The sequence below is a fragment of the Camellia sinensis genome, chromosome 9, assembly GCF_055761805.1.
Source record: "Camellia sinensis isolate YWXY chromosome 9, ASM5576180v1, whole genome shotgun sequence".
NCBI lineage: Eukaryota > Viridiplantae > Streptophyta > Magnoliopsida > Ericales > Theaceae > Camellia > Camellia sinensis.
The window spans coordinates 176,721,338-176,732,774 of record NC_138969.1 but is presented as its reverse complement, the minus strand read 5'-3'; the positions used below and the strand labels follow the sequence as shown (position 1 = coordinate 176,732,774).

Below are 11,437 nucleotides of genomic sequence, written 5' to 3'. Positions count from 1 at the left end.
CGACGGCATGTTGCCGTCGCCGTTTTTTGCGATGACAAAGTTACCTTTTTGCGACGGCATTTTTCCGTCGCCATTAATATGAAAAAAATCTGAGATTTTTTGAGACGGCACTATGTTGTCGTCGCTAAAGGTGTTATTTGCAACGCCAAAAAATGCCGTCGCCAAAGAATTTTTATTGCGATGGGATAATGCTATCGCTAAAAAAATATTTGAGATAGCACGATACGCCGTCGCTAAAAGATTATTTGCGACGGCAAAGAGTACCGTCGCAAAAAACTTTTGTCTCAACTCTACCAATATCATTTGCGACGACAATGTGGTGTCGTCTCAAAAAAAAAAAAAAAAAAACTACAATAAAATTACTAAAAATATGAAAATTACCTGTATTAAATGAAAAATAATTGAAAAAGAAACCAATAATTACATAATAATATAAAAATTCCAGTATAAAAATAACAATTCATCCATAATACAAATATTCTTGCATTCATTCATTACAACACATTAGCAAAATTATCCCACTACATAATATTGCATAATACATACACAATGTTTAAATAAATAATGTTGTTCACAATTCAAAATAACATAAATCAAAAACAAAAGTTTCCCTCCTGATTCCAGGAATGGAACCACCAACTCCATTTGCGCTATTACTAAATCCAGGGCTACCAACAACACTCATTCCACCTCTATTTGTCACCCCTGAATGACCATGTGAGCTTCCATGGGATATTTGCAATACAAAACAATACACAATTAGATAGAGATCAGGAAAGAAATTAATTTAGCAAACATAGTAAAACACCAGTGAATGAAAAATACCAACTAATAAATATGTGCAAAACTAACACATATACCTGAGAAAGAGCAACAGGGAGATTGTTAGATGCAAAATGTCCACTAGAAAGGCTTCCAGTAGGCTGTTGAACCCCACTAGAAGGAACATTATTTATTGTAGAGTTTCTAGATGCAAGTGTGCCAGGCATGTTGGGAACATTAAAGCTCCCATGAAGGTTATGTAGCCCTTGAATAGTTCCTGTAAAAGGAAATTTCTATATTATATAAAATCTGATGGAAAATATAGAGCAATACTCAGCAAAATCAACTCACCTGTGTGATGAAAAACAGGGGAGGCTGCACCAGATTGAGCAGAAAAAGATGTAGCAAAAGAACGCCCAGTACTGTCTGGAAGATTTGAAGCTGGTCTGTTCAGAGATGGCTGCAGATAAGTTTGATAAATTTTACAAGAACCAGGAATATGCATGTGACCATATAAATCATGCCACTCATGGTCCAAGTTTAGATATAACAGTAAGCATTCACAAAACCCAAAACCAAGATCAAACAATTGGCATACAAAAAATGCAAGACTCAAGTGAGACAAATAGAGGATGCATATAGAACTAAACATAACTAAAGTGAATTGAGTGAATGCCCAAATTATCAGTCCAGAACAATTTATCTCCAAATTTTTGTGGTCCTCGTTATAAATAGATTTGTATCTTGATAGCCAAAAAACAAAAGCATAAAATAAAGAAGTAAGATGGTCTTCTAATCACCCTCCATAAATAGTTTAACTATACATGCTAGAGATTGCTCCATACAACATAGCAAGAGACCATATAAAAAGTGGATATGTTTTAAGCCCTGCCTTTCTGCATTTCTTGTTGGATAAGAAACTGATGTATCACAAGGCCAAGTCCTGTAACTTCCACATTAAATTGAAAAGGATGGATGAGTTGAAAACAAGAAAATGCCATATATTCATTCAAAAAAAAGAACCTAAAGATCCAACAACTATATTGGCTAACATTCTCAACATCATTTTATGTATAAAGAGGTTATGTAAAGGAGGACTATACATTAAGTAACCCTGACATTGCAGAAATGTCAAAAGGTCATGCAGTAAAGTTTTCCTTGCCGAACAGTAGCTTTTCCTTGTCTTCAGATTGGATTGACAAAAATATTCTGATATTTGAAGCTTTTCTGTGTGCGTAATTAACCTATAATCTGAAAAGGACAACATGATTGGAGCAGACAGTCAAAAATATAATTACAGCTGCTACCGTATTCATGCACAAGTGCACACACACAAACAACAATAGTCATCAGGTACTGGAAGAAGAAACCAAATTGCACAAACAAAATACAATAGCCCAACCATGTGTACTCAATAGTTTTGCAATTCATATACAATATCCCAACCATGTGAACTCAATAGTTTTGCAATTCCTAACTAGCATAAAACCAAAAACCATAACCCACCCACGACCACTAAATAATACTGCAATGTGTAACTATGTTACTTAGATATAAGATCAATACTGTAAGCACCTATAATCTCTAAAATTATGATGCTAGGATAGGATGTAAGATTAATCCTTTCATGTTTTCGTATTAATTTTCAAGTTTAAAAACATGGCATCCAACAGTCGAGTCAACCAGAATTAAACTGTATGTCATAAATATATTTAAAATTATATTTAAATAAAAAATAAAGAAGAAACATTTATTTAAACTACTTTTACATTTTAGGATACACATATTTATGTAAATATGTTAACCAAATACATAAATTTATACATACATAGAACGTTAATTAATCTTGTGTTTAATGGAAAATTAAGTTAATGTAACAAATAATTTATATTACCAAATGTGTTCAAAGGAATGTGGTGCTATGGTGGTTCACTTCAACACCTTCCGCACATGAGGTCCCGAGTTCAACTCTTTACAGGTTAGATTTTAGAAAGTGAGTAATGTGGGATATATATCTTGGTTGGCTTGTAAAAAAAAATTTACAAAGCTTAGTCTTGGTCATTTGTATTATTGTTTGACATTCCATAACAAGAGGTTGCATTAACAGGTTCTTCATAAATCCTATAATGGCCAACATTGGAGCAGCATATTGTGTGAGGCTTAAGAAACTCAACTCCAAATTCCAAATGCCACATCAATTGACCGTGGACAGAATGAATACTTTATGGTTTTATAAAGGTGTCATAGCTGAAAACATATGTTGCATTTGTCCAAGCGATTCTAATGAAATGAAACCGGGTTTCACGGTTCACCGGTTGGAACATGTGTTTTGCCGGTTTTTGCAAACACATATTTTACTGTCCAAAAACATGACTAGTGAATGGGTTCATCGGTTGAGCTAGCCGGTCTAATCTAGTTTCAAAATATTGCCGAGAGGTCTATGCCTTCAATTAAATATTAATTCTACAGTGACACAACATATTTAAGGTTTCAAATCTTTAAACTGTGAATCTCACTGTGATTGCAGCATTGAGTTCACAATATACATAATCAACAGATTCTCATCTATGCAATTGATAATTAACATTCATGTTCCCATATATTTATATTTATACAAGCAAATAAATGTCTAAAGTGCATTCTGACACCCCCCCCCACTAATCCTAATCAATAAAATAATAATGCATATGCTTGTTGTTTTTCCCTTTAATTCAGGCTTGTTGGAAATGCTCAAGTTCCTTAGTAACTATTTTTTAAAGCGTAAAATGCTCCATTAATTTCAAATAAGGAGATTGCTAGGCAACTAAAAGCACAAAGGCAAGCAAACTTAAAACTAGAATCATAAACATGGTGTCAAGATTTAGTCACTAACTGCAGCTAATAATACCAAATCTAGATTCCAAAAGGAATCATGAATGAAACTAAAGTAGTCATGGGGTTATTAATGCTTTAATGTTCCATTATTTTAGTCATGGGATTATTATCAAATGCATCCGTCCTCAAACAACTATGTTTTTCCACAAGTACAAATTTAGTCAGTTAACATCAATCATACTGATATTACAGAGTGAAGCTCATACAACAATCAAAAATCAACCTAACAGATTACGAACAATTCAAAAATCAATGACCCACATCACATGTAGACTACATTTTCAAAATGAATTAAATACATAAGGGGGAAAATAGCAATTTTAGCTACACCCATCTCAAATCCATAACACCCCTATTTCTGACATAAATATGTTTGCACACTTGTCGGCAAAAATGTTCAATCCAATAATCATAGTTTTGAATTTTATCCGTTACGTAACACATTAAAACTAGATAAGGAAATGGATACAAATACAGTTGCCCCATCTTTCCCACCTCCACCCAAAAAAAAAAAAAAAAAAAAAAAAAAAAAAAGATGGAAAGCCACTTCAAAATTCTAATTTCGCAAACTTTTGAGTACCAACAATCACACAACGTGTTGACCAAAATAACCCCTTTGAGTACCGACAAAAACAATTACGTGTAAACCCAGTCCAAAACCCACAAAAAAATAAAAACAAACACTACATCTATTGCTTCACTTGTGTAGCCGAACACGAATAATTTCAAATGAAAAAATATTACAATCAATTACCATTTAGATAGTTACTTTAAATTACAAAGGACAATGTAGATTGACCGAAGATAATTCAAAGGAAAAACACAGAATAACAAGTTACCAATTGGCCCATTAAGCATAAAAATAGTGAAGTTAACCCCAATTTTATTTTATTTTTTTGAATTCCTCTCGATGGAACTATCAGAAATTCAACCACTACAAATATCGATCACGATGCATCAAAAGAATGCAAAGGTGAACGAAACCAAACCCTAGAGCATACTGTGAAGAGATTGAGACTGACTGAGAGAGTTGAAGAGAGACAGGCCGCACCGTCGCTCACTCGCTCGCCGCCGCCGTCGTTTGCTGCTCACTGCTGTTTCACGCTGCTCGCCGCCGTCGCTTGACACCATTGATTCGATGCTCACTGCTGCTACTCATAGTCGAGGGAGGGAGAGAGAGAGAGTTGTAAGAAGAGATGGGATTTTTGATAGGGTTTTTGATCCAAAATGTTAGGGATTTTTTAGATTGAGAATTTTTGGTTGTACGGGGGAAAAATGAGCGCAAAGGGAAAATCAGGGTTTTTTTTTTTTTTTGCGACGTCAAGGTTTGCCGTCACAAATGAAAATTTAAATAATAAAACGGCATCATTTAACTAATTTTTTATTTGTGACGAGGGAATTGCTGTCGCCAAAAACCTTTATTTGCGACGGGGGAAGGTTGCCGTCGCAAAAAAGGGGGCATTATTTGCGAATGTAGTTGTTGCCGTCACATAAACTTGTTTTTTTGTGACAGGAAGTCCTGCCGTCGCTGAAACCCGGTTTATTAGCGACGGCAAGTGGTGCCGTCGCAAAAACTCACTTTTTGCGATGGTAAGTAGTGTCGTCGCAAATGCTTTCGTGTTATTTGCCCCCTTTTCTTGTAGTGATGTAATAAAACAAATCTGAGTACAAAATATAAAATAAATCCTAAATGGAGAAAAAGAACCTTCACGCAAAAAAGATACAAGTCTCCACATAGGGAGTAAAAAAAACTCCACGTAGAGATGAAACCTCAGCCGTTGTTTTATATGAATAAAAATAAGTGAACAAAAATGAGAAAATAAACAATAATAAACAAATGGAGAGAAAAATGAAAATGGGAGAAAATATAAATTGAAGTAATGTTTCACCTCTAGAGTTCCTTCTACCCTGGAAAATATAAATTGACAAAAATGAGAGGCCTGATTGTTATAGAAAAATGTCACTTATGATATAAATGTCACTTATAGGAAAATATAAATTGTCTTTTGACTCCCACAACTTCCTTTCACCAAGTGTCCGCCTAAACAACTTCAAATAACCAACACAAAAATAAAAGTAGGTTAATTTAAAAAAATCAAATCAACACTTAAATATTACCAAAACAAAGAAGAAGAAACATGGAAAAAGAAAAATTTACATTTACCGTGCACAAGTGCATGATGTTAATAGTAATAAATAATGAAAAAAGCAGAACACAGGAGTTCCATAGACAGTTATGTCAAAACAAACCAACATTCTTTATGTGTTGTAAGCTTTTTTCTTAAAAAGCTAAAAAAACCCAAAACATAATAATTATTTTAACTCATATTTTAATTAAAAATCAATAATGATTGTTGGATTACGATTGTTGATTACTTAAATAAAGATCTTGCCTTACAAGTAATTGTAATTGAATGAGTTAAAACTCATATAATTGTTTTAGAAGTAAAATCCGATATAAGTATATTGTTGTTATTTTAATGTTTTTTTTTTTGTCATTGAAGCAAGTATATGGAGACTGTTCCAATTATCTTCTACTGGGGGGGGAAACATAATTCGGAATCCCGATGAAGGTGTGTCATATGATGTTGAGCCGAAAGGGATATATGGGGTGCAATTTGGCACCACGCTTGGCAATTTGGAGAAGATGTTCATGTCCAAGGTGGCAAGTTACGGGGAAAGTGTCCGATTGAACTTCAAATGTAGATATCCTTATCGCCAATGGCAAGCAATCAGCAAATACAAGATTTTATCGATCAATGACGATGAGGCGTTGAACACCGTATTAAGTATCGGTGCAAGTTTCCAACCACCAAATTGTTTGGAAGTGTACATTGATAAAGAGGTTGTACACAATGTCCCAAATATGACACAGATGGATTCTCGTCCATTCACTACATTGCTGACACATGGGATTGACACGACAGCGTTTCGGTCTCCTATATATGAATCAGATCAATGTTATGCAGTGGGCTACACACAACAGACATTTGAGGGCCATGGTGTGGAATCAAGTTCACGTGATGGATATGATTATGAATTTCACAATAACACAGAAGATGTGCCCACCTGCAGCCATCATACCACTCCAGTTAAAGTTGCTGGTAATATGGCTGAAACGGCGAACTATGTACAGTTTGCTAAAAATGACATGTACGGTCCTGATGTCGCCCTAGACGATGATGAGAATGAAATGTGTGATGAAAAAAATTTATTGGGCGGATCAGATGATGATGATGAAGAAGATGATGCCGACGCTCCCGTTGACCCTGAAAATGCCCCCATTCCACCTAGACCTAAAATCCCTTTCTATGAGAACATTCACATGGGTGGTGATTTTGACATGAGTAGCTGTGATGTCGTTCCCCGTAACCAGATCTGAAACGCTGAAAATCCAGAGTTGGACAAAGGGATGGTTTTTGTTGATAAGAAGCAACTTGTACATGCTGTGAAATTGTACCATGCAACAAATAATCGAACGTATAAGGTCGTAACCTCCAAGCGAGACCTTTGGGTGTCTGCTTGCAAGCACGATTACAGATGGTGGTTGCGTGCATCTCTTAGTAGGAAACATGGTCCTTTTGAAATAAAGCAATACAGGAGTCTTCACCATTGTTTATACCCACGAATGAACAGGAACCACACTAATATTAACTCTAGTTACATTGCTTCTCATCTTTTGGGACAAGTTACGGTGAGTATAAAAAATAAATGTTTACATATATATACATATTTGTTTGTTTATAGTGTTCACACCCAAATAATCCAACTCATATTTGATTGTCGTATGCAGAATGAACCTGATATGCCTATTAAGAATGTCATTGAAGATATCAAAAAGATCATGAACTACAGTATATCATACAAGAAGGCGTGGCATGCAAGGGCCAAGGCAATTAGAACGGTATTCGGGGATTGGGATGAATCATATAAGCAGTTGCCTAAATTCGTGCATGCATTACAGACATCTAATCCTGACACCATCGTTCAATGGAAGCATGGATATACCGGTGGTACAACCATTATGCCCGTCTTCCACTTTGTTTTCTGGTCTTTCAAATCCGTCATTAATTGATTCAGATATTGTAGGTCTGTTATTACCATAGATGGTATATTCTTATATGGCAAATACACTGGTGTGTTTCTTATAGCAACCATCGTCACTGCCAATGGCAAAGTATTACCGCTTGCATTCGCTATTGTCGACAAGGAGAGTTTGGAGTCTTGGTCGCTCTTCATTTCAAATATCGAGGAACATATTGTCATGGATCGACAAGGAGTGACTTTGATATCTGATCGAGCTGAGAGTATTTTAGCTACTCTGAGGCGGCATTGGCTAAATCTGTCGCTCCAATTTGTTGATATCATCGGCATTTCCTTCGACATGTTTGTAGTAACTTTAATACAAAGTTTAAAAATAAGGAGTTGAAACAACTTCTATGGAAAGCAGGGAGTGCTCATCAATAATGAAAGTGTAATACTTACTTAGAACAAATACAGGCTATTGACCAATATGCCATCAATTGGGTCCGCAAGATGAATCCTGTGGAGTGGGCCCTTGCGTATGACGGTGGATATCGATGGGGGGTATTGACTAGCAATGACGCAGAGTGCTTCAACAGTGTCTTGAAATGTGCAAGGAACTTACCTATCGCAGCTATGGTTGAGTTTACATTTCGATGGATGGTAAAATATTTCGACGAGATGGGAGACTAAGCAGAAATAGATGTACGGAATGAGTTCCAATACCCTAGAGAGATGCAAAAAATTATCGAGGAGGGCATCGCAAGGGGGAATACTTTCCAGTTAATATCGTACGACAGGTTAGTTTGTAATGTAAACTAAATTGTTATTATTATGTTGTGAAGTTAATTGCACCTAAAAACATGAACTTGACTAGTTTGTATCAATATTGTCTAGTAGGCCCCGCCGCGTATTTGAGGTGCGAACATCTTTTCACCATGGACGAGTTTGCAAGACACAGATTGTGCGCATGAATCAACCCACGTGCAGTTGTGGCAAATACGTGATAAGACACTATCCATGTTCTCATATGCTCGCTGTTATGTATGAATGCAGTGACAATCCATTCGAGTATGTTGATCCAGTATATAGGCTTCCTGTATACATGAGGGTTTGGGAAACTAAATTCAATCCAATACCGCATCAAGATTATTGGGATGATCCGCAGTGGACCTTAATGCCTAATGTACTTCGTCTGCGAGAAGTAAAACGGGGTCGTAAATCTATGTCCCGTATTCCAAATGAGGTTGATATATCAGATAGGCGTTTGACCGCTCGTTGCAGTGAATGCAAGCAGACAGGTCATGACAGGCGAACATGTCCGGTGCAGCTTGGTCGATAAAGACTATGTAATGCTTACATGAGTTTCGTGAATTGTGAAATTGTAAAATGGTTGCAATTTTTAATTTTGAGATTGCAATTGGACAGCCCATGTGAATTTTAAGCTTGTAATGCAAATAACCCTTATGTTAAACTATATTGTAATTGTTACTTCTTTAAATAGATCATTTTTTATTTGTAATAGATCATTTTTAATTTTTAATTCTTTATATATTCTAATTGTTTTATATTTAAAAAAATTTACAACTAACATACTAAGCAAATAAATTAAACTAAAAATGTATGCAAAAACATTTAACTATAGCATATAGGCCTAAGTTTTTTATTGTGTACTTGATTGAAAATGTGTATTACAAAATTCTATACTTAATCAAATAGTTCTTCTACCATATGAAAATATAATATTTATGAATAAATTTAATATTTTCGAATACTGCAACCATTGTTCACATTTACAATTTATGAATAAATTTATGTAATTTATAAAGTATAAATTATTCAAACTTTTAGCATTACAAAATCAATAATTAAGTTTTGTCAAATATGCCATAAATGTAATCATCAACCTATTATTAGGGAAAAAAATTTCTCATTCAATTTTTTGGCAAATATTTATGTAGGAAAACTATCCACATGTTACTACACTATGTTCATGGTCATTATTAAGCTTATGTAACTGAGGCCCTAAAATTATTTTCGAAAAGATTTATATATTAGTTATAGCATACATAACGGTAGGTTCTGTTGAATTTTTATCATATTTAATGACACATAATTTTAAATCTTAAAGTACAAATATATATATATATATATATATATATATTTAAAAATCATAAATTATGGAATAATTAGAATCATTTTATGACTATAATTAGATTTTAGTGAATTGCTTCTATGTTAGTGGCACACAAATTTATAATTTTAAAATAACCGAGCACATTTTTTTTTCCAAGTCGTCATGTATGGAATTAATTAGAGTTTAATTGTTATAGTTAAATTACAATTAACCAATAGAGGTTTTTCAAATAAAAATTAATTACATTTTAGTGAATTGCTTCCATATATAGTATCACACAAATTTAAATTTTGAAATAGCTGAGCATACTTTTCTTATACAAATCGCAATTTATGGAATAATTACAGTTTTTTTGTTCTGATTAAATGAGATTTTTATTGTTATGATCTAGTATTTCATGGCACATCTACTTGAGGAGGTCCCACTTTTCATTCATCCACATCGGGCTGACAGTATATAGGAGCATCCGGTATGCAATAACATTTGTTGGACTTTACGGTTACAATTAAAATACCCAGTTTGTCTTTTGTTTTATATTACGTGATAATGTTATTATTTAAACTAGTCATTCTGTAATGCAGGACGAGGCACGCACCGTTTTGACATGCCGCCGGGCAGATTCTGACTTGTGGGAGTATCCGTTAGACCATAGAGTCTTGCAGTATATACTACGCGTGGGATTCTATGCTGTCTACCGTGTCGGGCATATTAGACTGGACCACCCACTCATCACTGCTCTCGTCGAGAGGTGGCGCACAGATACTCATACATTTCATTTCCCGATCGGGGAGGCCACCGTCACATTGCAGGACGTATCTGTCCTATATGGTCTGTGGATTGATGGGCGAGCAGTTACTGGAGTTGACCCATCATTGACGAGGGAGCAGTGGATAGCCCTATGTGCTGAGCTATTGGGAGTAGCACCTACACCTGCAGACTTATAGGCAGGTGAACTGAGGGTGAGGTGGCTGGCCGGGCAGTTTGGTCCTCTTCCTAATCAGGCTCCAGATGAGTTAGTACAACAGCATGCCCGAGCATATATTTTATGGCTTATTGGGGGGTACTTCTCCCTGATAAGTCACAGAACCAGTTCAAGTTGATGTACTTGCCATTGCTGAGAGACATTGACGAGATTGGCCAGTACAGCTGGGGTGGCACGACTTTGGCATGCTTGTATAGGATGCTATGTCGAGCAGCTCAGGTGGGTGCGAAGGAGATCAGAGGACCACTTGTCTTGCTACAAGTTAGTAAGAATTTTATTACATGTCAATTCATATTGTATGACATATATCAGTATTGTAATTGCATTCAAACTATTGCAGATTTGGGCGTGGGAGAGATTGATTTGCATTGCCCCGTCTAGGCGGCAAGTGGTTGCTCCTGGTGAGCTTCCCATGGGTTAGGGAGACATGCAGTTGCCATCCGGACCTCGAGGTAGCCGATGGAGGGTTGACTTTGGCCATGAGGTCGTATCGACCCATGTGGTCGTCGTTTATAGAGACCAGCTCGACCGGATGATCGAGGGCGAGGTATGAAATTTTGCTCTCAATTTTAATTGTTTTGTTCATTGTATATGTTTTGAGTTCACGAGCGAATTTTAATATACTTGTCATTATTGTAGTTTATTTGGCAGCCTTATGC

The 11,437-nt window shown here is 35.6% G+C and overlaps 1 long non-coding RNA gene and 1 other non-coding gene across 2 annotated transcripts; one reads left to right on the top strand and one right to left on the bottom strand.

Moving 5' to 3' along the window:
* Nucleotides 1-874: 874 nt before the first annotated feature.
* Nucleotides 875-2,033, bottom strand: LOC145799929 (uncharacterized). Its single transcript, XR_014341347.1, has 3 exons — nucleotides 1,866-2,033; nucleotides 1,114-1,203; nucleotides 875-1,039 (listed from the first exon to the last, which is right to left on the bottom strand). It is a non-coding gene; the product is annotated as an uncharacterized LOC145799929 (long non-coding RNA).
* On the top strand, nucleotides 1,114-1,194 carry LOC114266837 (small nucleolar RNA snoR35). The gene has a single exon (XR_003630783.2). It is a non-coding gene; the product is annotated as a small nucleolar RNA snoR35 (small nucleolar RNA).
* Nucleotides 2,034-11,437: the final 9,404 nt, after the last annotated feature.